Source organism: Hypanus sabinus, chromosome 24, assembly GCF_030144855.1.
Source record: "Hypanus sabinus isolate sHypSab1 chromosome 24, sHypSab1.hap1, whole genome shotgun sequence".
In the NCBI taxonomy this organism is placed as follows: Eukaryota; Metazoa; Chordata; class Chondrichthyes; order Myliobatiformes; family Dasyatidae; genus Hypanus; species Hypanus sabinus.
The window spans coordinates 25013268-25041158 of NC_082729.1; positions in this window are offsets into that span (position 1 = coordinate 25013268).

Below are 27891 nucleotides of genomic sequence, written 5' to 3' on the forward strand. Positions count from 1 at the left end.
CTAACTGACAAAAACACATAGTTACAGCATATATTTGCAACAATGCAAAGCCATACCGTAATCTGATAAAGAGCAGACCATGACACGGTAAAAAGTCTCAAAGTCCCGACAGCCGATCATCTCACGCAGACGGGAGAAGGAAGAAAATCTCTTCCTTCCATGATACTCCAGCGTCGCAACCTTGCCGATGCAGCCTGTGGAAGCACCCGACTGCCAACTCTGAGTGCGTCCGAAAACTTCGAGACTCCGACCAGCCCTCCGACACCGAGCACCGAGCACAATCTTTAGCGATCGCTTCGGCCCGGGCCACGGCCGCCAAGCAACAGGCTAAGCCGAGGATTCGGGGCCTTCCTTCCGTAGAATTCTCGATCGCACAGTAGCAGAGGCAGCGAAACTGACATGTCAGAAGTTTCACCAGATGTTCCACCGTGCTTCACCCGTCAGTCTCCATCAAATCAGGATTATACACGGCAACCTACTTGACAGAATACAGATATTCATCCCGAAGCGGACGCTGCGCGCTGCTGCTTCACGCCGCCATATTACACCCAAAATATAAAAACATTAGCTAAGTGAAATTCAAGAAGCTTTTAAAGTATTTTACAGAACTCTATAATCCAAGGTTCCAGGGGGAAGCATAACCGAAATCGACACCGTCTTGAATTCTCTGGTGTTACCCGTTTTAAGCGAAGAACAAAATAGAACAATGACTGCTGTCATAACCAAAGCTGAATTAAAATCTGCAATTAGTAGGTTTGAATTAACCAGGTTACCAGGATCAGATGGGTGTACGTCAGTGCTACAAAGAATTTAAAAATGAGCTAATTCCTGTTTTACTTCCGACACTGAACTGGGCTCTAAAAAAGGCACAAATGCACCAGTTGGAAGGAAGAGATAATCTCTGCTACACCGAAGGCAAGGATAAAATGGAAAGCGGGTCATTTAGACCAATATCCGTTTTTAATGTAGATTATAGAATTCTTACCATCATCATGGCCAACGAGTAGAAGAGTTTCTTCCCATACTGGTAAGTAACCATCAGACAGGTTTTATACTGCAACGTCAGACCCAAGACAATTGTTACGTTTTGCGTAACTGAGTGTCAGACCAGCAAAGAAAGGAATATCCGCTGGAGTCTGGTAGTACTATTTTCAAAGGTATTTATCAGTAAAATACACAAAACAATACCAATAACTCAAATGTACATATAACACAAGTTAGCAGTAATAACCTAAATGCGTAGTAATAATAATAAGCAATAATAAACAAGCTCTATCGATGCCTAGGGTTAAATGACTTGTCAGAAGAGTATAAGGTTCAGTTCAGTTCATCTGTGCTAAGGTAGTTATAGTCGTTGTGTTGTAATCGTTGGAGAGAGAGTGAGAGAGAGAGCGAAAGATTAGGCAGCGGCAGTAGGCAAACCTTCTGTTGCTTTCTTAATCCGTCGTGTCATTGCGGTCATTCACGATGACCCCTCTGTTCTCCAGCTAGAATGTTTTTTTGTGGGGGACTCGTTACTCTGGGATGAGTAGACACACACCCAAGTCCCCACCGGCTCTACCATCACACAGTGACCTTTATTGACAGATCTCCTGATTCGGTCCCCGAAGCCCCACCTTCCTGTGGGTTCACAACACTCCGTCTGTGTCCACTGGTGTGTCTGAAGGGTGTCTCCCCAGACCTGAATGTTATCCCTACTAAAGGGGTCTCAGCCATCCATCAACTCTAAATGGCTGTGTCCATCAAATCAGGCCACTCCTGTTGACTCCTGGCGAATGCTAACGAATAAAGTGAAGTCCTTGTAGTGAAAGTTAAGTAGTCCAGGAAGAGTCAAACTACAACAAATCAACAGTCTCGCTCTCCCTCTTATCTACAGCTAATGTTCCTGCGTGTGTTTCATCTCTCTTTTTCTCATGAGCAGCATAGCAACAGCAATAGCTCGTGGTTCTAGGGGTGGGGGGGATTGGATGTTTAACCCTGTACCCCGTTTCCATCAGGTCTGTTCATCACTCATAACACCCCCATCATTCCGGGAATGTTGACATGGGTGAAAATTAAGTCATAAAGCACATTACTGAATTACAGAGTTTAACAAAATGCAGAAGTGGTCTTAACTACAAGAAAAATACAGATACGCTTTCAAATTAACATCTGGATAAACAATCAGCAATTCCATTATCACTCCCCTTTACATGTTGCACTTTAATATCGAATTCCAGTAACAACAGGCTGCAACTTTATAACCGCATATTTTAATTTTTCATGTTAACCAAAAATACCAAGTGGTTGTGTTCTTAGCTTAGATCTATATTACAAAGTGTGAAGCAATGCATGTTATAATTACGATGTAACACATTGCAGAAGTTTTTCTTTTCAAATACTAATCTCTTTTTCACTTGTAAACTTAACATTCAATCTTCCATGATGTTGTCTTTATTATTCACATGCTTTGTTCAAAAAAGTGTCAAATTCCGTCATAATCAGCCCTATGATTCAAAGTGGCATTTGGTCAACACTGGCCTCTTTTCCACTTAACTCTCATGTGGTTAGCCTGCTCACCAGTGTGGAATAGGCCTTCACAGACTCATTTCACAGGAGCTAGCTTATCATCAATGTTTTCCAAACTAAGCCCATTTGCTGAACTTTCACACCACTCATTAATTTTAAGCAAGTCATTAATTTTATCTTCAGGATCTGTAATTCTATTAGTTTTCAGTTTAACATCTGCAGGCGATCCCTCTTGTTTAAAACAACATTTCAAATTCTACCTCTCCAAATCGCATACTGGAACAACATCTCCAAGTTGTTTAACCTTAAATTCCAAAACAAACTGTAATTGATTCACATGCACCTTGTTAACAAGCCATTGTTTAGTTAACGGTCATTTCCCTTTCGTTAACGTTTCTGAAACCAAACCCGACATTAAATGTACTTTATTCAAAAATCTGGGAACAATTCTATTCCCTTTTCCCTCAATAACATTTAGAACACCGTCTAACACAAGGGACTGAGAATTTTCACTTTCTACTGGTGCCAAGGTTAACCCTTTCTTCACTGAACCAAGTCTGTCTGAACCAAAAGGATTGCAGTCCGTTTCAACTAAATCAGACAACCCAGACTTTTACTGAGCTTCTACGCTGGGTTCAGTACCCTGTGCATCCTCAGGTACTTTTTCAACCAGAGTACAGGTCAGCGGGACATCTGCCTCTCCTAGTCTCTCAATACCAGTCCACCTTTCAAATTCCAGGTTCCCCTGATCCTCCCAGGTACTCTCTGGCCATTTGGTTGACAACCTCGACTGCTAACCCAGCAGACTCCCTCAAGGTAGCGGCATCCTTTTCCTCTCGGAATGCCCTTACATCATTGGGAACACACCTCTGAAATTCCTCAACAACAACCTCCAAGCTACATAAATCATCAGTGTCCAACACTAGACCTTCCAGCTGCCACATCTGTTTCTCATCTTGTCTCTGTGCCTCCAGAAACTCCTTCCTCACTACAAAATGTCCACTTAGGTGTATCTTATGGGCAAGGCTCAAACTCTCGTTCCTAAACAACTTTAAATCTGCTTTGTCTCCCTTACTTACCTGAGCTTCTGTATTTTCCGCCTTTCCATCCTCTAAACTCTCCTGGTACAGGGCTGGTGCTCACAATGTCGATGTGATTGTTTTTCTTTTAGTTCTACGTACCCATCTTTGACAGTCTGCGAGAAGGGCTACGTGCTGCAGCTACTGAGCTCCTGCACAAACACGGGTCTTTACGCCTTGACCCAGAGGAAGTTCCGGGAGCAGATGCGGGAGGTGATAAAATTTCCATTCACTAGCATTGTAAGAGAAACTTTTCGGAATTTCGACTAAGAAACCGGCGCTGCCCACCAGCTTGAACGCGGTTGAAAGGGGTTTCAGCCCCCGCGGCCGTCTCTAAGAATTGTGTACGTTCTATCGGTGACAGCGTGAGTTTCGTCCAAATACATTCCACATTTCACAGAACATGAAGGTTCTGCTGAAAATCCCTGCTACCCTGCTATATCTATAAATAAGAAAAAAAATGTTAAAATGAAACTCCCCCCGTCAATTTCCTGCTCCACTATGAAGGAAAGCTTCTACGTAACCGCGCGTATTATTAGCAGTTGTCTGCGCGTTCTACCATTGTGTCTGTCTCTCAAGAACTATTGCCAACGAACTTGTCTGGTCCAGCTTATCGAATCAATGAATCCACAGTGTAATCGTTTCGTAAATATTTGATTGAAAATGATGAACACAGATCAGTGTTGCACAGGAATAGGAAATTCGGCCCATTATATTGATGTCAGCAATAACGCTAATGTAAACGGCTCATGTGCGTCTGCGTGTTCAGTACCTGCTTGATCAATAGTCCATCTAAGTGATGCCTATAAAGGCCGATGAACGATGGCAAAAACAATTATATCTGCAGTCTAGCGATTCTGCTTATGCTGCACAGCAACGCATACAAAATTCTGGAGGGACTCATTAGCTCAGGCTGGATCTACAAAACAGAGTAAGAAGGTGGGGGGAAGAGGAAAGTGCACAAGGTGGAACGTGCCAGTCAAAGTGAAGTAAGTAGGAGAGCTGGTGCGAAGCGATGTTAGGAGGTGATAAGTGGAAGACGAAGAGCAGAAGACGGAATCTGATCTGAAAAGTGAATGATCACGTGAGAAAGTGAGGGACAGCACTCAGGTAAAAAGTGTAGTGAAAGGGAGACTGGAAGTCAAGGGGGATTGAATGGAGAATTAAAGGAGAGTGTAGAGGGGAAGAATGAGCTGGAAGTTGTATATATCGACGTTCAATCGTCAAGCAGCTGTTGCATGACATCACTAAAACACGACCAATTAATGGAATGATGCGTACGCCTTCTTTACTGATATCTTTAAGTGCTTTGTTACGTTCATGAAGACAACAGGATCCAGCCAAAGTTCCTAATGGACATTAAAGCTTCTAAATATCAGCACATACAATAAATGTTTTATGATATACATTAGGCATCACCCTACACAGAGTGTGCAGCTAGCCACTAATGCCGCATTAACCTCCATTTGGCATGATGCTTCACAAATCACCAATTTGCTCACATCGTGCAGAATCCATCGAAAACTTCCTCAACATGCACACATACCCAATTTCTGAATTATTATACCAGCATGTTTAAATAACCCTTTTTGCCGGCATATAATGGATATTATACAATTCGCATGTCTAGCTGTCTAAACATTGCAGAATCGCTGCAGTTCAAAGTACCTGCACCGCCTATCCCGAGAACGCGTTCCTGCCATCCATCACTCTCGGTGTGAAGCCAATTGCACTGGAAAAATCCTTTGAAATACCCTCGTTCTCACTTTGATTCCAATTTCTCTGGTATTTAGAATTGCCATACAGGAAAAATGTTAAGGCCCTGTTTCTATACAATCATGGCAAATGTAAAAGTATGTAGCCCTGGCATCCCAATTTTCGCTTACATTTGTGTTCGTCCATATATTTTCTTATATTCCTTTTCCCTCGCCATGTCAGGCTCTGTTTCGCAACGCATTCCAGTCAGCTACCACGCAGTGCATGATATATTTAACTTCTACGTGTCATTTAAACTTCGTCCTTCTCAAGTTCACGATTATTCTCATCCGCTGATACATGTACATGATGAAACGAAACATGCTTCCTCGGGGCCACAGAGCAGATCACAAAACATACATGACACACATCATATGAAAAAAAGTATTGCTACGAGTAAAGTTATAAACATAATTCAATATCGGTAAACAGCAAACTATGATCTGTCAACAGCTCTTATCCTTGTGACGAGGCCCGGTGGTAGCAGGGTCATCTGCTTTTCACAGCCAGATACTGGAAATAAAGGTTATAATGCTCTTGTAGTCCATCTTCAAGCCCTTTCAACGCTTATTTAGTACTTGCCTCTTCTCGACTACAGACCTTGGTACCAGCTACTGCTCGTCCAGGCCCACGGCACCCACTCGTAACGCTGCCTCTGCCGTTTCCTTTCCATTCCTGCTGAGTCATCGGAGACACGCTGAAGGTGATAATGCTTATCACAACAAGCAACCATTTCCTCAATGCCCTGCTTGGTAGAGTTGCAAAAAAGTACTTTATATTTAGTGCATTGAGTTCAGTACATCAGTAGGTGATTCAACGCAATTACGATCGTTACTATGAAGTTGTTTACTCCAATAAATTAATCTCACTGTGATACACTTGATCCGCACGGCTGTTGCGGATGTAAAACGGAACATCGTCACTATTTCACCAATATTCACTCTCCATATCTGTGTTGTCAGTGCTTTCTACTTCAATTTAATGCTTGCCATTTACAAGATGAACTGAAGCCTGGTTTTGGATAGAATTAATATCTGCTAAATTCACATTAACCCAGAATACTCCCTACACAAGAACCCCCTACTCATTGGGTATGAGGGCTTCTGCCCCCTTCCTTCGCTATGTTGATAATGTCTCTGCCCAAAAAATCAACTGATTATTCTTCCACTTTAAATTCTGCCTGAAACGCTGAGCACCTCAAACATTCTGTCTGGGCCGAAAGTAGACCTGCTGCTGTTACCTCTCAATAACTGCATTTGGAATTTAACCCGTTCTACAGTATGATTATTCATACGACAAAAAGCACAACGTTATTCAAGATTGAAGATTGCTTAACGGCAATTTTTGTACATAGATGTAAAGTAGGAAGAAGTTCTTATTACTCCTGGTCCCTGGTCCAGAGAAGCACAAATAAATTTTAATAAATAAAGAATACAATCGTATAAACAAAACATTCTTACACTGGGTCTAATCTCGGAACGGCGACGGAACGGACCCCAAGCATGTGTCCGAGGCCCGGTGTCTTCGGCGAATCTCGGATCGAGCGCTTTTCTCGATTTCCGAGAGTGGTCCCATTCGAGGGTCGGCGGACTTCGGAGGAGATCGACTGGAGGAAGCGAAACACGTTTTTGTAAGAGCTCCAACGTTGTGCGCAGGAACTGGTTCATAATAATAATGGCGCCTTTTTTTTTCTTTTTTTAACATCTCATCAGTTCTTATTTTGTTTATTTTCTAATCACATAGTCAAAGTAACAGTTATAAAGTGTAATAATTTAATAGCATATCGTGTACTGTCTGTTGCTGGGCGTGGAGGGTTATATCACACAGCAACCACACAAACTTGATTACCCATTAAGGCGGACCATTAGAAGGCTGCTCCCCGTAGACGAATTCCAGCTGAGCGGGCCTGATGTTTACACTTGCAGTATGAGAAGTAAAACTAGAATGTTTCTCCTTCCGCTGCCTCCCTTTATCCTTACATTTGTCACTAGACCCAGATTTAATTTCTGGTTTACCCCGACTATCCATGCTACTCCTTCGGAAGGTCGTACTCGGAGTGAACCTAAACTTGCTAGTTAATGCAAACTCATCTGCTAATTTAGCAGATTTCTGCCACGTGCCAGCGTCCTTCTCAGCTAAATATGCCTTCATGTCATCACGGAAGCCCCTTTCAAATTCCTCAATTAAAATCACATCGTTCAGTCTGTCAAAATTATTACCCACATTCTTAGATGTGCACCATCGCTCAAAACATGCAGATTCTTCATAAGCAAATTCCACATACGTCTGGTTCACAGATTTCTTCCAATTTCAAAAACTTTGCCTATAGGCTTCCGAAACTAATTCATAGGTTTTAGGCACTCACGGTTTCACGGCATTATTAGCTGCATCTTCAATTTATAAGGCAGATTAAGCGTGTTAATCCTTAACCTTGTTTACACTTTAAGAGAAGAGGCCAACCCTTTTTGGCCACTGTGGAATCTGAGCCACTTTCTCAAAATGCTGGAAATATTAATCACCCAGAGCCTCATCAAATACAGAGATTAGTTTAACTTCAAGACTGGCAACAAACGGTGCAACCGCTTCCCTAGAGCCAAAAGTTTGCCTCTCGATCCTTTATCTCTCTATCTCTATCTCAAACTGCCTTAGTTTTTTTTTTCTGCTTCCTGCCTTTGTTTAGCTTTTTCTTAAGTTTCTCTCGGTCCAACTTTAATTGTTCCAGCCGTAACACAATATTCCAGCATAGTTTTCACCAATATGATACAAATTCAAAATAAAACCCAAGCTCCTCGATTGAATTCATTTTATGAATAAATAATTTATGAAGGCTACTGTGCCAAAAGCTTTCTTTTTGACCCTATCGACCTGTAACATCACTTTCCAGGATTTATGGGTCCGTTTTCACAGACTGCTCTGTTACAGTGTCCCAGACCTCACGGTGTAAAGACTGTCCTAGACGGTCCTCCCAGATTGCAATACATCAACTCAAGTACATATTATTTTTTTTTTCTTTCTTGATAAAGGGCCCCTCCCCGTTTAGCAGGTTCAGTACCCACTACAAGCTTTGCCATCCGCAAAATATGCTGATCCAGTTTACCATTCGATGATGCAGATCGCTGAATAAAGATTACAAACAACGACGAGCTCAGCCCCAATCCGTGGGGCACAACAATAGCTACCGGTCGGCTTTGAAAGAGACAATTATCTATTACCACGCTATAGGTTCTCCCGCTAAGTCAATGTCCAATCCAATTATCTGCTTGAATCCAAACGATTTGCCATTCTTGACCAACCATTCATGCAGACTTTGTCTGATGCTGTGCTAAACTCCACGTAGACAGAATCCAATGCATTTTCTTCATCATCCTTCCTAGTAACCTCCTCGAAAATGTTATAACTTTGGATAGATAGGATCTATTGCACAAACAGTCACGTTGACTATCCCCAATAATTCCATGTCTATCTAAAAGCTTACATAACTGTCTCCTTAGAATGCCATCGAATAACCTTCCCACCAAAGATGATAGGCTCACTGGTGCATAATTTCCAATCTTAATATTGAAGCTTTATTCATTTAAAGGAACAACACTTCCTATCTTCGAATCCTCCGGCACATCAGACCTGCCAAAGGACGGTTTAAATATCACGGCTAGTGCACCTGCAATTTCTACAGTAGCTTCCAACACGTTTCAAGGTAGCATTCTTTTCAGCCCTGACGATTTTAGCACCATAATTTGCATCAGGACAGCAAAAATCTTCTGAGGGTCCATGATCTCCCTGATGTTTTGCCTCACTTTGGTCGATTTTGTGTCCACCTCCCAAGTAAATACAGTTGTAAAATTTCCAGCTAAGATCTCCTTCAGATATTTCGACTCCTCGCACAGATTACCAGTCTGATATCGAATATATTAATATGTAATCTATGGAGAGTAACTTGAAACAAATGAAAATGTAACGATGAATGGGACTAAGGAACCTTCAACTTTAATGGAAAACAGACGATAACAAACGAACAGCGAGAAAAAAACAATAAAAACAAACAAACTGCCAAAATAAAAAAAAACATTATCACATGGAATCTTCTCATGCTGAACGAAGGGCGGCACGGTAGCAAAACATTTAGCGCAGTTATCTCGGAGCGGCCGAGTGCGGAGTTTAGTTCCGAAGATGTGTACCAATTGTTCCTCCGTTCTTCCCGGAAATAAGTGATTTTTTTCAGGTACTACATTTTCTTCTCATAGTGCAAATACATATCGGATTGTAAGCTGATGTATATTGTATATTGTAAATTGTCCCATGTTTAGGCTGGGGTTAAATTAGTATATTAGGCTGAGTTGTCGTCGTCGTCGTCGTCGTAGTAGTAGTAGTAGTAGTAGTAGAGATTGCGGTATGATGCGGTTCATTGTGCTGGAAGTGCCTGATCCTCACTGTAGCTTTAAATAAATAGTTAGATAGATAGATAGATAGATATAGATATAGATAGATAGATAGATAGATAGATAGATAGATAGATAGATAGATAGATAGATAGATAGATAGATAGATAGATAGATAGATAGATAGATAGATAGATAGATAGATAGATATAAAATGAGATGGGATGCATAAATAAATGAATAGATAAATAAATAAACACCCCACAGTATCTTCAATGTCCCTAGTGCATCCGCCTATGAAGATTTCCTTATTGAACGCACGGCGTTCAATGCCCCAACAAGGCAACGTGCAAAAATACCTCTGATATCCCCTGTTTAATTTCATCTAATCACTTCGGGTTATTGACTCCGTTTAAAAAGCTTTTGAATTATTCTCTTGTTTTGAGCATTGTATCATCTTGTGCACCCATACTAAGCTACCGCTTATCTTCCTCAGGTTCACAGCTAACTAACTCGCTTAATCTATCATTTTCAGATATGTTCTCTAATCCATTTAGCATCCTTGGAAATATCCTTTGTACTCGCTTCAACTTCCATGTTTGTAAGTTCATTATTTGCCAAGCGGTATAACATAGTCTTTTTAGAACAAGAATGCTACCTGCAAAAGTTTTGTACCGAAGTAGTTGGCCATTGTCTTGGTATCTACAGTGTCTTTACAGAACGCGTGTCCCCAGCCATTATCGATACTCTTCAGAGATGTTCTGCCAGGCGTCAGTGGCCAAAGAATCTAAAAATATAATATGCATCGGCTTCCCACACGCAGTTGCTTCCATGACATAATCTGTGTGCTACAGCAATCACAAGGATGACATGCATGTTAACGGAGGGAATAAGCTCCTTACGCTTTATTTAGTAGAGATGTGTTTCCAGTATGTACCCTAAAGCATCCACATCCTTCCTGTAATGTGTCGATCAGAACTGGACACAATCCTCCAAGCCTGGTCTAACCAGAGGTTTACAGAGCTGAAACATTACGCAGCGTCTAAACTCAGATCCCGAATAATGACGACCGACACATCGTAATTCTTCATCACAACTCTGTCAAACTGGTCGGAAACCTTGATGCCTCTCAGGACGTGGTTACTGACATCCCTCTGTTACCTTCCTCACTGCAAAGGATTCTGACATTAATCCTGATTTCTACATTGAAATTCAACCCAACAAGATGACGGTCGAATTTGAATTCAGGAGTTGAACTCCATCGGGCACTTCTCTGCACCATCCAATTTCCTTCCAGATAAATTACCTTTGTAACATAAGATAATCTTTTACATTGTGCACAGCTCCGCCGGCCTTTGTGTTAACTGCAACCTTATCAAGCCACCCTTCCACTTCGTTATCCATGTCATTTATATAACTCAGAAAAAGCCTGAGTCCTAGAATAGAATCGTGTGGAAACACACTAGTCAACCTGCTCTATCAGATAAAAAGTTCCATCAATATCCCATGACTGTCTTCTATGGACATCGACACAGACAAACACTCCTGGATCCCGTGCCTCCTGATTTTCTAAATGAGCCTACCATTTTGAGCATCATCAAACTCATTGGTAAAATAACATATACCAAATCCACTGCTCTACCTTCATCAATTGACCTTGTTACCTACTTAAAGAGTTAGTCAGGCTTGTATCACAATTCCAAATTGACTGTTCCTCATCAGCTTAGGCTTCGAAAAATATTCGTTACTCATGTCTCTATGAACCTTCTCCGATGCTTTGCCACTTTGAGGAAAAAAAAACACCAGTCAATTATTCCCAGAGTTATCTAAACACCCTATCAGGAAAAAGAGATTGATATTTGCCACCTTCCACTCCTGTAGGATTTTACTCATATTCTAATTCTGCATCCACCAAGAAGACAATGATCTTCTCCAAAAATATTCAGCATATAGGCCTGTTTAGAATTTCGTCACACTGATGAATTTGGAAACAAAATATCCATTAATGACATCACTATAAATCTTCCGACTGGACGCACGTTTCCACTCTCCGCATATGATTACGCCGACCCCATCTCTAGTTATCCTCCTGTTCTTTACGTGTGTGCAAAAAGATTTGGTTTCCTTACCCATGATGGAAATCTTCGACTCTCTTCCAGTTCTCCAAAATCTTAATTTCCTTTCGTTCTTTTCTTTAGAGCCCCGTCTGATCCTTGACTCCTCAATCTTAAAGAGGCACCTTTCTTCCATTTGCCAACATGTTCCACATTTCCTGTGAACAATGGTTCCTCCACCATGCCAACTTTTTTAAGGCCTGTTTGGTACAAACCAGACCAGAACCAGCTGCAAGTGTTCCCGAAACAAACTTCATATTTCGGTTGTGCGCTTTCCTGAGTACATCTGTTCCCAATTAGTAATCACAAATTCCTGCTTACCAGCTTCATAATTCGTCCTTCCCCAATTAAGTACTTCCACATACCGTCTTCTTCAATCCAACTCCAAATCCTTGGCAAAATTTAGGGAATTGTGGTCACTTCCACGAAATGCTCTCCCACTCAAAGATATGATACCTGCCTTGCTTCATTGTCAGGCACAAGATGCAAGCCGGCGGGCCTTTATTTTCACTCAGACATATTCCTAGAAGGAGCTAGAAATCTACGCTTCATTTTGACCTTTGCACTAAGGAGGTGAAGTCACCCATGAAAGCAACCTCATTATTTTTACAAATTCTTAAGATTCTTCTGTCAATCGGTTGTCCGCAGTAATTGGTGCGTAAAAAGATTACCCCAATACTGTTAAAAGAATATAACAGCATATGGCATAGGAGCAGGATTCCGCCATTAAGCCCATCAAGTACTCGCTATTTCGTCATGGTTGACTCAATTTTGCTTCCTATCCCCATCTGCTGCATTCTGTCGTATCCCACCATGCACTGACTTATCAGTAATCCATCAACCTCTGCCTTAGATAGACCCAATGAGTGAACCACCACAACAGCTCGGAACAACGAATTCCACAGATTCGCCACTCTCTGGCCAAATAAATTCCTTCTATCTCCTTTCTAAAATGACGTCCCTCTATTCTAAGACTGCGTCCTCTTGCCTCAGAGTTAGCCGCCATAGACAACATCCTCTACCTATCCAATCTATCAATGCCTTTGAACATTTGGTAAATATAAACAAGGTCACCCTCTCTTTCTTCTGAATTCCAGTGAGCAGAGGCCCAGAGCCATGAAATGTTTCTCATATAATAAGCTTTTCAATTCCGGAATCACTTTCGGGATTCAACTGAACCAACTCCAAAATCAGCACATAATTTCTCAGATACGCGAACCATTTCTGCTCAAATTAATCCAAAGGATGCCTCACAAATGCTTTATGAAGCCTCAACAAAGCACCTTTGTTTTTATATGCTTTTTCTCTCGGAATGAATGTTCTTCCTCACCACCGACTCAAAATGGAAGTTAACCTTTTGGGAAACATGAACGAGGATCACAAAGGCTTGCTGCAATTCAGATTTTGCATTGTTTCTCCTTTTAGAAAATTGTACGCGTTTTACTTCTGCCGAACTGCATGGCCGTCCATTTCGCGGCATTCTAGTCCATCTCCCACTTCTAATTTGTCAAATCCTCTTTGTTGCCTCTCTACTTCCTCCAGACTACCCGCCCCTCCAGATATCTTCATATCTTCCAGTAGACAGCAAATCCGTCATCCAAATCATTGAGATAAAAAGTGAAATGAAGTGATCCAACACAGATTCCTGTGGACAACCGTTAGTCACCGGCTGCCAATCAGAAAAGGGTTCCATTCATTCCCGCTCTTTGTCTCTTGTCAATCAGCAAGAACTTTATCCATTCTAGAATCTATCCAGTAATACCATCGACTCGTACCTCGTGACGTGGTCTTCCGTGTGACGCCTAATCAAAGGCCTTTTGAATCTCCACGCACAAAACATTAGATTCTCCTTTGTCCAGCATGTTTGCCGCTCCTCCAAAGAATTCCAACAATTTTTACAGGCAAGATTTTCCCTGCAGAAAGCGATGCTGACTACGGCGTATTTTATTATGCCTTCAAACTACACCGAAATCGCTCCAATTTCTTCCTATCTACTGATGTCAGACCAACTGGCGTATAATTTCCTCTAATCTGCCTCTCTCCTTCCTGAAAAATGTAGTGGTATTTGGAATTTTCCATTCCCTGAACATCTACTAGAATCAATAGGTTCTTTAAAGTTCATTCTTAATACCTCCGCAATCTCCTCAACCACCTCTTTCAGAACGCTGGTGTGCACACCAGCTGGTTTAAGTGTCTTATCTATCTTCAGATATTTTTACTTTACCATGAACCTTCTGCTTTGTAATGGTTAATTTACTGACATGCCTGCTGATGCTTTCGAACTTCCGGCATACCACTTAAGACTTCTCTGGTGAAGACTGATGGAACATTCGGTTCGTACGCCATTTCTTTGTCCCCCATTACTACCACTCCAGCGTCGCCTTCAGAATGATTATTCCTCTTTGTGATGTATGTATCCTGCGCCTTCCGGGTTACTCTCAGAAATTCAAGCCATTACTGCTCTGCCGTCATCCCAGCCAGTGCACTTTTCTATGCAATTTTAGCCAGAACCTGTCTTGTGCCTCTGCAATTCTCCTTACTGCACTGTCGTACTGATACATCTAACTTTAGTTTTTTCTCAAATTTCAGACTAAGTTCGATCACATTATGTTGACTGACCTCTAAGTCTTCTTTTACCTTATGTTCTCTAATGAATGCCCCTTCCTTGGACAGCAATCAATGTAGAATACGGGATCCCCCAGTGGGCTCATCTACGAGTTGCTATAAAACCCCACATCGTGAGCATTCCACAAATTCCCTCTCTTGGTTTCCAGCACCAATTCGAATTTCCCAATCTACCTGCACATTGGAATCATTGCCCTTCTGATGTGCATTTTCTCTCTCCCGTTGTAAAATGTACACCATACCCTTACTACTGTTTGGTTGTCCCTATGTTGCTCCCCTCAGGGGCATCTTACCTTTGCTGATCCTTACCTTTGCAGTCAAAGATTCAAAGCCTTCCCATCCAATATAACAACTTTCCAGTAATTTGATTTTTTTTTAATCAACGGAGCCATGCCGTCCCCTCCGTCCGCCTGCCTGTGCTTTTCATACAATGTTTTTCCTTGGACCTGACGTCCCCAGGTATAATTTGTTTCATTCAGGATTCAGTGATTACCAATCCGTCATACATTCCAATCTGTAACTGAGCTACAATTTCATCTACCGTATTCTGTATACTGTGTACATTCAATTTTAAGACCGTTAGAATGTAAGATATAGAACCGAATTAATCTATTTGGTGCATTGCGTCTGCTTCACCATTTAATCTCGTCTGCTCCAATTTTCCTCTTCCTCACACTCTCCTGTCTTCACCCCGTATCTCTTCCTTCCCGAACAATCAAGAATCTATCAAACTCTGCCTTAAATATACATAAAGTCCTTGGCTCCACAGCCATCTGTGGCAAAGTATTACACAGATCCACCACCCACTGGCTAAAGAGGTTATTCCTCATCTCCGTTCTAATTGAACCTTCCTCTCCTCTGAGGCTCTGTCCTTTGATCTTAGACTCTCCCACCAGGGGAAACATCTGCTCTACTCTACTCAAGGCCTTTTACTATTCGATTGGATTCAATGAGGTCATCACTTAATCTTCTGAATTCTCAAAAATACAGCCCAAGAGTTTTCAAACGTTCTTCATCATGACAAGTTATGCAAATTTTGAATCATTTCAAATGATTTTCAAATCATTTCAAATTTCAAACTCCTTTCAAATGTCTCCAGTTTCCTCATCCACACATCTCACCGTTCACTTGGCAACAGGTATCACGGACCAGTCTGAGTTCCTTATCGCCTCCCCCACCTTCTTATTCTGGCAAGGGCCTCCCTCCACCCCAGTCTCATTCGCAGCTCTATTTAAAATGGTCTCGATCCTAAACGTCAACACTTTATTCACCTCCATAGATGCTGTCTGACCTGCCGAACATCTCCAGTATTCTGTGTGGGTTATCACAGTTTCAGATGAGTGGACTGCCGTTAAAACGGGATGTAATATGTAAGACTTTAATACAGATTTGGTCCAAGTCCCTTTCATAAAGCGATGTCACTCGGCATTGTTTCCGAAGAGACCCTCATCCGATACAGAATGATCCATTATCGCACACGCAGTTACGTCAGGACAGATGCGGCCAAATTTTCGCGGTTATATCACGTCGTCCCATTCATGGGAAAAATCTCATCTGAGTCCTGCACTCTGAGGAGACTGCTCAAAGTTAGTAGACATGCGGATCACACGCCACGACTACATCAGCCCTGCAGGCCGTTTCTTGATCCATCACACTGCACTGTGGTCAATTGGTAAATCGGTTTATTATTCAAGACTCCAAATTGTTTGATATCATTACAATTCTCAAGTGTAAAGGAGAATGAAATAGTCGTTACAGCGCATTCAATGCAACGCAAAAACACAGATAAAACACATAAAACATTATTACCACAGTGCATTGAGTTTCCAGGTAATACAATGACAAAATGCAGTGTAATGTGCTGCAGTTACACAGCAAATGTACAACAAATTGCGAAGTCACAGCGAGGCATATTGCGATATCGAGAGTCCATCTAATCCTCAGGGTGAAGGGCTGAATACCTTTATAATGGCGCGATTGAAGCTGTTCCTGAGCCTGATGGTACGTACTTTCAGGCTTTTGTATGTCCTGCGATATGATGCAGAACGAATGTCCGGGATCGGTGGATGTGCATCCTGCAGATCACCACCCTGTTACCTAATTCGATTTAAATGTTGCCTCAGCAGTCTGGACTCAAAGGGGTTAACCTGAGAAACATTTTGAGTAAATAACATCAGCCCGCACGGAGCCTGGCTGTGTCACTCGGGGATTCGCAGTTCTATTTAAAATTGTTGTTTTCGATGAAGGTTACAGTTTTTGCGAGAGCACCCCTTCCATAACACACGGACCGCAGCGGCTCCACAGAGGAAGACAGTACTTGGGGAGTTGCGATAAACAAAGTGGGATTTTACATGAACGGTTTGATCTGCAGCGTGCGAAGCGCCAGTCACCGACTGGAATCTGGGAACAGTAACGGAAAATGTTTCAGGATCGAGAAATAGGAGCTTGGAATTCTCCTGCAACGGGGAAGGGTGTCTTCTACCTGGCTCCCTATATTTTTTCGAAGAATCCGTTGATGACAGCAAACCATAGGATCTTGTGTTTACTCCTGACAATTCAGCCCATCTACTATCCCGTTCTCGCTTTGGTTGCATTTCCCGGTACGTTCCTGTTGAGCGACTCGAAGAATGACAGAATGGCATGCAGCAGTCATGGAGTCTGGTAAATAGGACTGATGGATGAGTATTTAATTATATGTTCTGTTTAACACAGTCGCTCGCCCTCCATGACTGAACTTCGGCTGAAGAACCTCTGATATATTGACCAGATTGTGTCAATAATCTTTGTCTCCATAATTTTCTTCAAGCAATAATAATATTTAAAGAGCACTGTTAACATGGACCGTGAAGTTTCAATGTGTTTTCAATATACAAACTGAAATAAAGTGAAAAGAACAGAAAAAAAAACGATTTTAGTTAAACGCGGAGTTAAATTCAAAGGTTCTGAACTGGCATTGAGAAATTTCAACTGAGTCTGCATATCTTAACGTTTCAGATATTGACATTACCAGGTTGGGGTGTAGATTAAAATAGACCACTTCCCTATTATCTTTTGAAGAATATTGTTCAAATTTAAGAGACCGGCAGAAGCAGCCAGAGAGCTGCAGCTGAACTTACGGCATGATTTAAAGTACTAGGTAATGAATGGATCCGTGTGCACATCTCCAGCTGCAGTCCTCCAGACTTGTTTCAACAACATGAGTCCATATTTGTTGTCTGTGATGTTGCTGACTTTGCTGTTGCCCACTGACATGTTTATGTTTCTCTCAATCCCAATAGTGAACGTGCTGACGATTGTGGTCTTGTCCCGGAGAAAGTGCGGTCTTTCCAAAGGAGTCACTCGTTACCTGGTGGCCATGGCGGCAGCCGATCTCCTGGTTGTTATCTTAGACCTGGTCCTGAGGGAGATTCCGATTGCTTATAAAGAAGCGTTTAATTTCCTGAGGAAGATCCCCGTGTGTAATGTCCACGCCGTGCTACTTTACCCAGCCTACGACTGTTCCGTCTGGTTCACCGTCATGTTCACCTTTGACCGGTTTGTGGCTATTCGCAGCCAGAATCTGAAAGCTAAATACTGCACTGAGAGAATGGCGGCTGTGGTTCTGGGGGCTGTGGCTGCGCTGAGCAGTTTAAAGAACGTGTTCTGGTATTTTTCGCTCTCAGGAACGTATCAGCTTTCTCACATCTCTTGGTTTTGCGATGAAAGATACGGTGTGCTGACCTCAGTGGCCTGGACAGTAGCTGAGTTCTGCAGCCACATCCTGACGCCTGTGATCCCGTTTGTGGTCATTCTACTACTCAATGCTTTGACCATGAGCCACGTGTTAGTTGCGAGCAGATCCCGGAAGAGACTCCGGAGTCGCAATAGTGGAGATGGGTCCAAAGACCCGGAAATGGAGAACTGAAGGAAGTCGATCATTTTACTACTGGTCGTGTCGGCGAATTTCATCGTGTTGTCGATGTTTTCTGTTGTGCACACCATGTGGATGCGATTGTTTTTTTGAATTTCCGTGTCCCCACCTTTGGCAATCTGGGAGCATGTACATGCTGCAGCTACTGAGCTGCTGCACAAACACGGGTCTTTACTACTTGACCCAGAGGAAGTTCCGGGGGCAGATGCGGGATATGGTGAAATTTCCATTCACTCGCATTGTGAGAGAAACTATTCGGAATGAACATTGAGAAACCTGCGCTGCCCAACAGGTTGAACTCGGTTGAAAGCGGTTTCAGTCCCCGCAGCCTTCTCAATGCATTGTGTACATTCTATCGGTGACGGCGTGGGTTTCTTACAAATGTACTCACACTCCAAGATGTGAAGGTTCTGCTGAAAATCCCTGCTACCCCGCTGTATGTATGAATAAGAAATAATAAAATATTGTTAAAATGAAACTCCCTCCGTCCATTTCCCGCTCCATTATAAAAGCTAAGCTTTCATGTCGCAATGCGTATTATTTGAAGTGACCTGCGTGTTCTACCATTGTGTCTGTCTCTCAAGAACTTTGGCAAACGAGGCTGTCTAGTCCACGTTATCGAAACACGGAATCCACACTGTAATCGTATTATAAATAATCGATTGAAAAACATTAACACAGGTTAGTGTTGCGCAGGATTAGGAAATTCAGCACACTATATGGATTCCAGCAATAACGTTAATTTATATGGTTCAGGTGTGTCTGCATGTACAATGTCTGCTTGATCAATAGTCCATCGAAGTGACGCTTAGACGGGCAAATGAACAATGGCCAAAACAATTATTTATGCAGTCTAGAGATTCTGCAGATACTACACATCCACATCATCACAGACAAAAACCTGGAGGGTCTCATTAGCTCAGGATCTATATCAATAAACAAACAGTCTAGGTTTCCGGAACCCTTCATCAAAAGTGTAAAGGAAGGGGAAAGAAACCAGAGTAAGAAGGTGGGCGGAGGGGAAAGTGTACAAGCTGGAAAGTGGCAGGTAAAGTCAGGTAAATAGGAGAGGTGTGCGAAACAATTTTAGGAGGTGATAGATGGAAGGCTAATAGCAGAAGAACGAATCAGATCTGAAAAAGGAATGGATCACGGGAGAAAGAGAACGGGCAGCGGTGAGAGGAAATGTTTAGTGGATGGAAGACTGGAATTGGGGGAAGAATGGAGAATTAAAGGAGAAGGCAGAGGGGGAGAATGAGCTGGAAGCTGGAGATATCGACTTTCAATCATTCACGCAGCTGTTGCATGACTTCCTGAACTCATCACTAAAAAGAAACGGACCAATTAATGGAATTGGTACACCTTCTTTACCGTGCTTTGTTCCGTTCGGAAAGACATCGGGCAAAGTTCCTACTGTGCATCAAAGCTTCAATATATCCAGTACAGCCAATAAATATTTTATGATTACATTTAACGTCACCCCACATACAGAGTGCAGCTAATGCCGTACTAATGCGGTACTAACCTTCATCAGGCATGATGCTTCCCTAATCCCCAATTTGCACACATCGTGCAGAATCCTTCGCAAAACTTCCTCAACATGCATACATAGTCAATTTCTGAATTATAATCCCACAGTTCATCCCAATTTCCGTTCACGTTTGTGTTCGTCTATATATTCTCTTATATTCCTTTTCTATCGTCGTCCCTGACTCTGTTTCGCAACGCATTCCAGTCAGCTACCACGCAGTACATGATATATTTAAATTCTACGCGTCGTTTAAACTTCCTCCTTCTCAAGTTCACGATTATTCTCATCCGGTGATACATAAATATGATCTGTTACACGGGGGTGACGGAAGAGTACCCAAGTGCAGGACACTGGCCCGTCGACTCAGTTGGGGAGTCTGGCGTAGACCTGAACGTAGAACAGGAAACCAGAGGAATCTTGACAAGGAGACGGGATTCACAAGGACTCTCTAGAAACTAGAGCGGAACTTAGAATTATCGGTTCTCATCGGAACACGGAACGAAGTATCACACGAGAATTGACAAAACGAACTGGCTACCTGTGATAGTGTCGCCATCGTATTTATTCCACTGTCTCTGATGAAAGACAGATATACGGTAATTGGGCAACTAGCAACAATTGATTGAAATTGGGGCAAAATCAGGGAGTAAGAATTGTTAAAGGGGAAAGCAAACCGAGTCCATGTCAGTACCTCCGCCCCTCAATGGGAGGCTCCCGGCATTCCTGCAGGCCTGTCTGGACAGTCCTGATGGAAGTCCTGGATGAGGAAAGGGTCTAAGATAAAGGGGCGGGGGATCCATGAAAGCTCTTCTGGACCGTACCGCTCCCTGTCCACCACGTATTGGAGGCCACTGTCCCGACGGCGCACATCTAGCATTCGTCGGACGGTGTATGCCGGATGGTCGTCGATAAGCCGGGCAGGGGGACGAGTCTCAACTGGAGGACACAAAGAGCTGACGGAGACCGGTTTCAACGGTGATACATGAAAAGCTGGGTGAATAAGCATGGAATCTGGCAGCCTGAGACGGACCGTTGTGGGATTGATAATCCTATCGACCTTGAATGGTCCCAAGAAGCGGAGGGCGAGTTTCCTATGTTCGCCTTTGAGCGGGATGACCCTGGAGGAAAGCCATTCCATCTGCCCTGGTTGGTACTCCGGCGCTGGAGTCTGGTGTCGGTCGGCCGTTTTCTTATTTCGATTTGTTAATTTGAGTAGGGCCGTGCGAGTCTCCTCCCAAATCTTCCGGCATCGATCAACGTGGTCCCGAACCAACGGTACCACGATCTCTTCTTCCTGTGCGGGGAACACCGGGGGTTGGTACCCAAGGGAGCACTTGAACGGGGACCTCTCATAGCAGCGCTCACCAGGGAGTTGTGGGCGTACTCAACCCACGGGAGATGGTCGCTCCAGGGTGACGGGTGGTTTGCCGTTACGCAACGTAACGTCGCCTTCAGGTCTTGGTTGACCCATTCCGCCTGCCCATTCGTCTGGGTGTGGAGGCCTGATGACAGACTGACCGTTGCACCTAAGGCTTGACAGAAGAACCATATCTGCAAGACGAGCTGGAGACCTCGATCGGAGATGACGTCCGCGGGGATTCCGTGGAGGAGGAAGACGTGGTGGACGAGCAGATCTGCGGTTTTCATGAGAGGATGGGAGTTTAGGGAGGGTCACAAAGTGCACCGCCTTGGAGAATCGGTCCACCACAGTACGTACGGCAGTGTTTCCATGTGAAGAGCGTAGACCCGTGACGAATTCTAAAGCGATGTGGGACCAGGGACGCAAAGGTATAGCCAGGGAACGGAATAATCCCGCAGGTGGCCAATGGGAGGCTTTTCCACAGGCGCAGACGGAACATCGGAACATGCGGAAACATAGGAACGGGTGTCAGCGTCCATGGAGGGCCATCAGAAATGCCTCTTCAGGAGTGTCAGGGACCGATTGATTCAGGGATGGCAGGCAAAACGAGAGGAGTGCCCCCACTGTAGAACATGTGATCGAACAGCATCGGGTACAAAGAGGCCTGGATCGGGTTGAGTCCTTTGGGCTCTTTGACACTGGACTCGATCTCCCAGGTGAATGCAGCCACTATATGGGATGGTGGCGGAATTGTCTCGGGGTTGGGAAGGTCCTTCTCGGAAAAGTATTGGCAGGAGAGGACAGCGGGCTTCCCTTTCTTGGGTCCCGAACGATAGGTGAGGGAAAACCTGAACCAGCCAAACAATAATGCCCAACGTGCCTGGCGGGAATTAAGGCTTTTGGCGGTCTGGATATATTCAAGGTTCTTGTGGTCTGTCCAGACGATGAACGGGTTCGGCCCCCTCCAACCAGTGCCTCCACTCCTCCAACGCCAGTTTTGCCGCTAGGAGCTCCCAGTTCCCCACGTCGTTGTTTCGTTCAGCGGGAGACAGTCGGCGAGAGAAGTAGTCACAGGGATGCAGTTTCTGATCCGAGCTGGAACGTTGGGACAGTACAGCTCCCACTCCTGAGTCAGAGGCGTCAACCTCCACAATGAACTGACAGGAGGAGTCCGGTTGAATCAGAACGGGAGCAGATGTGAAACGCCTCTTCAGTTCCGCGAATGCCGAGCCCGCCACCAGTGCTCGGACTTCCAGAGGGGTAGTTAACGGATCTCCAGGAAGTCCGGCCTGGGCAGCTATGTCTACATCCAGTAGGTTGCTCTCAGCACCGGAATCCACCAACACGGACAGGGACAGGGACAGAGAGGGTGTCGTCGGACCCACCAGAATAGTAGGTGAAGGAGCTCTGCGAGGAACAGCAGTGGGAGAGAGGTTAGCGCTGCTTGGAGAAGGTAAGGTGGACCGTGGGGTGGCCCGAAGAACGGGGTAACCGGTCTTCTCTCTCAGACGTTCTCGAAGTTGATAATCTAAACGGATGGCTAGCGAGATCAGAGAGTCAATAGACAATAGACAATAGGTGCAGAAGTAGACCATTCGGCCCTTCGATCCTGCACCGCCATTTTGAGTTTATGGCTGATCAATTCCTATCAATACCCGATTTCTGTCTTGGCCCCATATCCCTTGATTCCCCTATCCATAAGATACCTATCTAGCTCCTTCTTGAAAGCAACCAGAGAATTGGCCTCCACTACCTTCCGAGGCAGTGCATCCCCCACAACTCTCTGGGAGAAGAAGTTTTTCCTTAACTTTGTCCTAAATGACCTACCCCTTTTTCTCAAACCATGCCCTCTGGTACTATACTCTCCCAGCATCTGGAACATATTTCCTGCCTCTATCTTGTCCAATCCCTTAATAATCTGATATGTTTCAATCAGATCCCCTCTTAATCTCTTTAATTCTAGCGTATACAAGCCCAGTCTCTCTAACCTCTCTGCGTAAGACAGTCCAGACAGCCCAGGAATTAACCTCGTGTGTCTACGCTGCACTTCCTCTACAGCCAGGATGTCCTTCATTAACCCTGGAGAACAAAACTGTACACAATACTCCAGGTGTGGTCTCACCAGGGCTCTGCCCAAATGCAAGAGGATTTCCTTGCTCTTGTACTCAATTCCCTTTGTAATGGAAGCCAACATTCCATTAGCCCTCTTCACGGCCTGCTGCACTTGCTCATTCACCTTCACTGACTGATGAAAAAGGACTCCGAGATTTCTTTGTATTACTCCCTTACCCAACTCTACACCGTTCAGATAATAATCTGCCTTCCTGTTATTACTCCCAAAGTGGATAACCTCACACTTATTCACATTAAAAGCCATCTCTCATGTATCTGCCCATTCTCCCAGACTATCCAAGTCACCCTGGATTCTCCTAACATGCTCATCACATGTCACACTGCCACCCAGCTTATTATCATCAGCAAATTTGCTGATGTTATTTTCTATGTTTTCATCCAAATCGTTAACGTAAATGGTAAACAGCTGTCGTCCCAATAGCGAGCTCTGCGGCACCCCACTAGCCACTAGCTGCCATTCCGAGAAATACCCATTGCTCTCTATCTGCCAACCAATTTTCTGTCCATGTCAATGCCTTCCCCCCGATATTGGAGAAGCTGGTCTCAGCTTCTCCTGCGAGCTGATCCGAAAGAAATATAGCAACCTATGTGATGTACAGACGGTTTTAACCGCGATTTTTTTTTTTACTTAATGGGTGCATTATAAATTATGTTGTCGATTTAATGTTTTCCGATTTTGTTCCCGCTCCCGTTGACATATCTTCAATTATCCATTCTGACACTACTCTTCCTTCATCGCCTCACCAGCAGATCACCTCCCCATTGTGACTACAGCCTTCCAATTATCTTATGCTCTATGTCCCTGTTATATCAGATTATTTCTTCTCCAGGTTTTACTGTTTTCTACTACCAACTACAACGTCTTTACTTCATCCCTCTTCCCCAGCCACCCATCTTGCCGTTCACTTGGCCTCAAGTCTGTCCTCCTTATCGCCTCCCCCACATTCTTATTCTGGCATGTCGCTCCTTCCAGTCCAGTCTTTTTCGCAGCTCTATTTAAATTGGCCTCCACCCGAAACGTCCACCCTTTGTTCACCTTCATAAATTTTGACTGTCCTGCCGCCCCTACAGCATTATGTATGAGTTATCACAGTTTCAGGTGAGTGGACGCGCAGTAAAATGCGATGTAATATGTAGGACTTTAATACAGATTTAGCCCAAATCTCTTTCCTAAAGCAATTTATACCCGCATAATTTCCGAAGTGTTGCTCATCGATACGGAATATCCACTTCTTCTTCGTCCAGGCAGTGACGTCAGTTTAGATACGGCGAAGTTCCCGGGTTTATGTCATTCTCCTCCCATCAATGGAAAGGATCTGATCTGAGTCTTTCACTCTGAAGGGGCTGCTGAACGTTCGTAGACTGCTGATCACACGTCACGACTCCATCAGCCTTGCAGGCAGCTCCCTGTATCCATTGGTCCATCCCACTGTACAGTGATCAACTGATAAATGAGTTTATTATTAATGATTCGAAATTGATTGATATAATTTGCATTCGCAAGTGTAAAGGAGAACGAAATAGTTTTTACGCTGCATTCAATGCAAAGCAAGAAAGCAAAAAAAAAAAAACAAACTAACACAAAAAAAGTCATTGCCACAGTGCATTGAGTTTCCAGGTAAGACAATGACAGAGTGCAGAATAAAGCGCTGCAGTTACAGAGCAAATGCGGCGCCGGCGAACAAATTGCAAAGTCGCAGCGAGGCAGATTGTGATATCAAGAATCTGTCTAGTCGTCTGGGTGAAGGGTTGAACATTTTTATAATGGCGTGATTGAAGCTGATTCTGAGTCTGATGGTACGTGCTTTCAGGCCTTTGTGGCTCCTGCGAGATGATGCAGAATGAATGTACGAGATCGGTGGATGTGCATCCTGGACATCACAACCCCATTAAATGCTTCTGTTTGCGTGTTTCTACAGCGGTCCGGATTCAAAGATGTTAACCGTAGATGTGTTTTTTTGAGTAATTAACGTCAGTCTGCTGTTTAGATGTCTGTAGAATTCTCAGCTCTGTATAAAATGTTTCTTTCGATGAAGGTTCACAGTATTAGCGAGAGCAAGCCCTCCGTCACTCACGGCCGCGGTGGCTCGACAGCGGAACACAAGAATTGGAGATTTGCAAACATAAAAGTGGGATTTTATGTGATTGGCTGGATCTGCAGCTTGCGAATTGCCGGTCACGGACTGTAATCTGGGAACAGTGATAGAAAATGGTTCAGGATCGAGGAATAGGACAATGGAATGTTCCAGCGATAGAAAAGAGTGTCTTCAGCCTGGCTTCCTAATTTATTTCGAAATATCCTTGGATCACAACAGACACACGGATCTGGTATTTCCACAAGACAATTCAGCCTGTCTACTATCCCGTTCTCGCTTTGGTTGCATTTCCCAGTACGTTCCCGTTTACCGACTTGCAGATTGACAGAATTGGAAGTTCTGGTCACGGGGTAAAGCCGTCTGATTGATGGGGGATTAATTACATGTTCCAGTTCACACAATCAATCGTCCTCACTGACTGAACCTCTGTTATTAGCCTTTGATATTTTGACAGGTTCCGGTCAACGACATTATCTCCGTGTTTTCGATAAATAATGATAATACTGTACATATAGACGATAAAGTGTTCATAAAGTGTTTTCAAAATACAAACGAACAGATAAAATGTTGTTGGTTAAAAACAACGTAAATAAATAGGTTCTGGTCGAGCATGTAACGTTTTAACTGAGTCTGCATCCCTTCTGTTTTAGATAATCAAATTAACCGGTTTGGAGTGTATTTAAAAACCTATACCCTTTGAAGGAGCTTGTATAAATTTAAGGGACCGGCAGAAGAAGCCAGAGAGCTCGAGCTGAAATTACAGCACCGCCTCAGAACACTGAGTAATGAATTGATTTGTTTGTACAGTGTAGCGACGCGTGTTTCCCTGTACCTTGTTAAACCACTTTGGTAATCGTAAAGCAATTCCAATGTAATGACCAAATCCAAGCCCTATCCCAAATTCATCTATAACGAAATCTGTGAACATTGCTTCTCAGCTGTTCGTTGTTTTTCGTGGTGATGTCATTTTCCAGTTCTTTGTCGACTTCGCTGAATTATAATCTTCGTCCCCAGCAGATATCTCCCATCTGGAAACTGCAGTCTTCAAGTCTTGGTTCAAAAACGTGTTTCCATATTTCCTGTCTGTGACTCTGCTGACTTTGCTCCTTGCCCACTGACATGCTTGTGTTTCTTTCAATCACAACAGTGAACGTGCTGACGATTGCAATCCTGTCCCGGGAAAAGTGCGGTCTTTCTAAAGGAGTCACTCGTTATCTGATAGACATGGCAGCAGCCGATCTCCTGGTTGTTATCTTAGACCTGGTACTGAGGCAGATTCCCATTGTTTACCGAGAAGGGTTTAATTTCCTGAGGAACATCCCCGTGTGTAATGTCCATGCCGCCCTACTTTATGCAGCCAACGACTGTTCCGTCTGGTTCACCGTCATGTTCACCTTTGACCGATTTGTGGTTATTCGCTGCCAGAATCTGAAAGCTAAATACTGCACTGAGAGAATGGCGGCTGTGGTTCTGGGGATTGCGGCCGTGCTGAGCTGTTTAAAGAACATATTCTGGAATTTTTTGTTCTCGGGAATATATGGAATGTCCAACATGCCTTGGTTTTGCCATGTAAAATATTCTGTCACGATCTCAGTGGCCTGGACCGAGGTTGAATTCGGCAATTTCCTCTTTACACCTGTCATCCCGTTCGTGGTCATTCTGCTACTCAATGTTTTGACCATCAGACACGTGCTAGTGGCGAGCAGAGCCCGAAAGAGACTTTGGAGTCGCAGTAGAGGGGATATTATCAAGGCCCCGGAAATGGAGAACCGTAGGAAGTCGCTCCTTTTACTGTTGGTCGTGTCGGCGAATTTCATCCTGTTGTGGATGCTTTCTGTTGTGCACATTGCGTGGAAACGTTTGGTTTAATTACGTCGACCATCTGTGGGGTATATTACGGTCGCAACTGCGACCCCACCTTCGACCTTGTCGGAGCTGGGCTACATGCTGCAGCTACTGAGCTGCTGCACAAACACGGCTATTTAACGCGTTGACCCAGAGGAAGTTCAGGGAACAGATGCGGGAGATGGTGAACTCTCCATTCACCCGCTTTCTGAGAGAAAGTATTCGGAAGGAACAGCTATGAAATCTGCTCCTCCCATATAGTTGAACCAATTGGCGTAGCGGTTCGCATGTCGCTTCTCAATGTCTCAATGAATCTTGTACATTCTACTGGTGTCGGCGTCGGTTTCCTCCAAATACATTCACATTTCAAAGAGGTGAAGTTTCTGATGGAAACCCCTGCTACACTGCTGCATTGATAAGCAATTAAAATAAAATATTGTTATAATGAAACAAACTCTCTCAATTTCCCGCTCTGTTATAAAACGCAAGCTTCATATTATTAGCAGCTATAGGCCTCAAGAACAATGGGAAGGAGGCTGTCCGCACTGAACTCAATTTT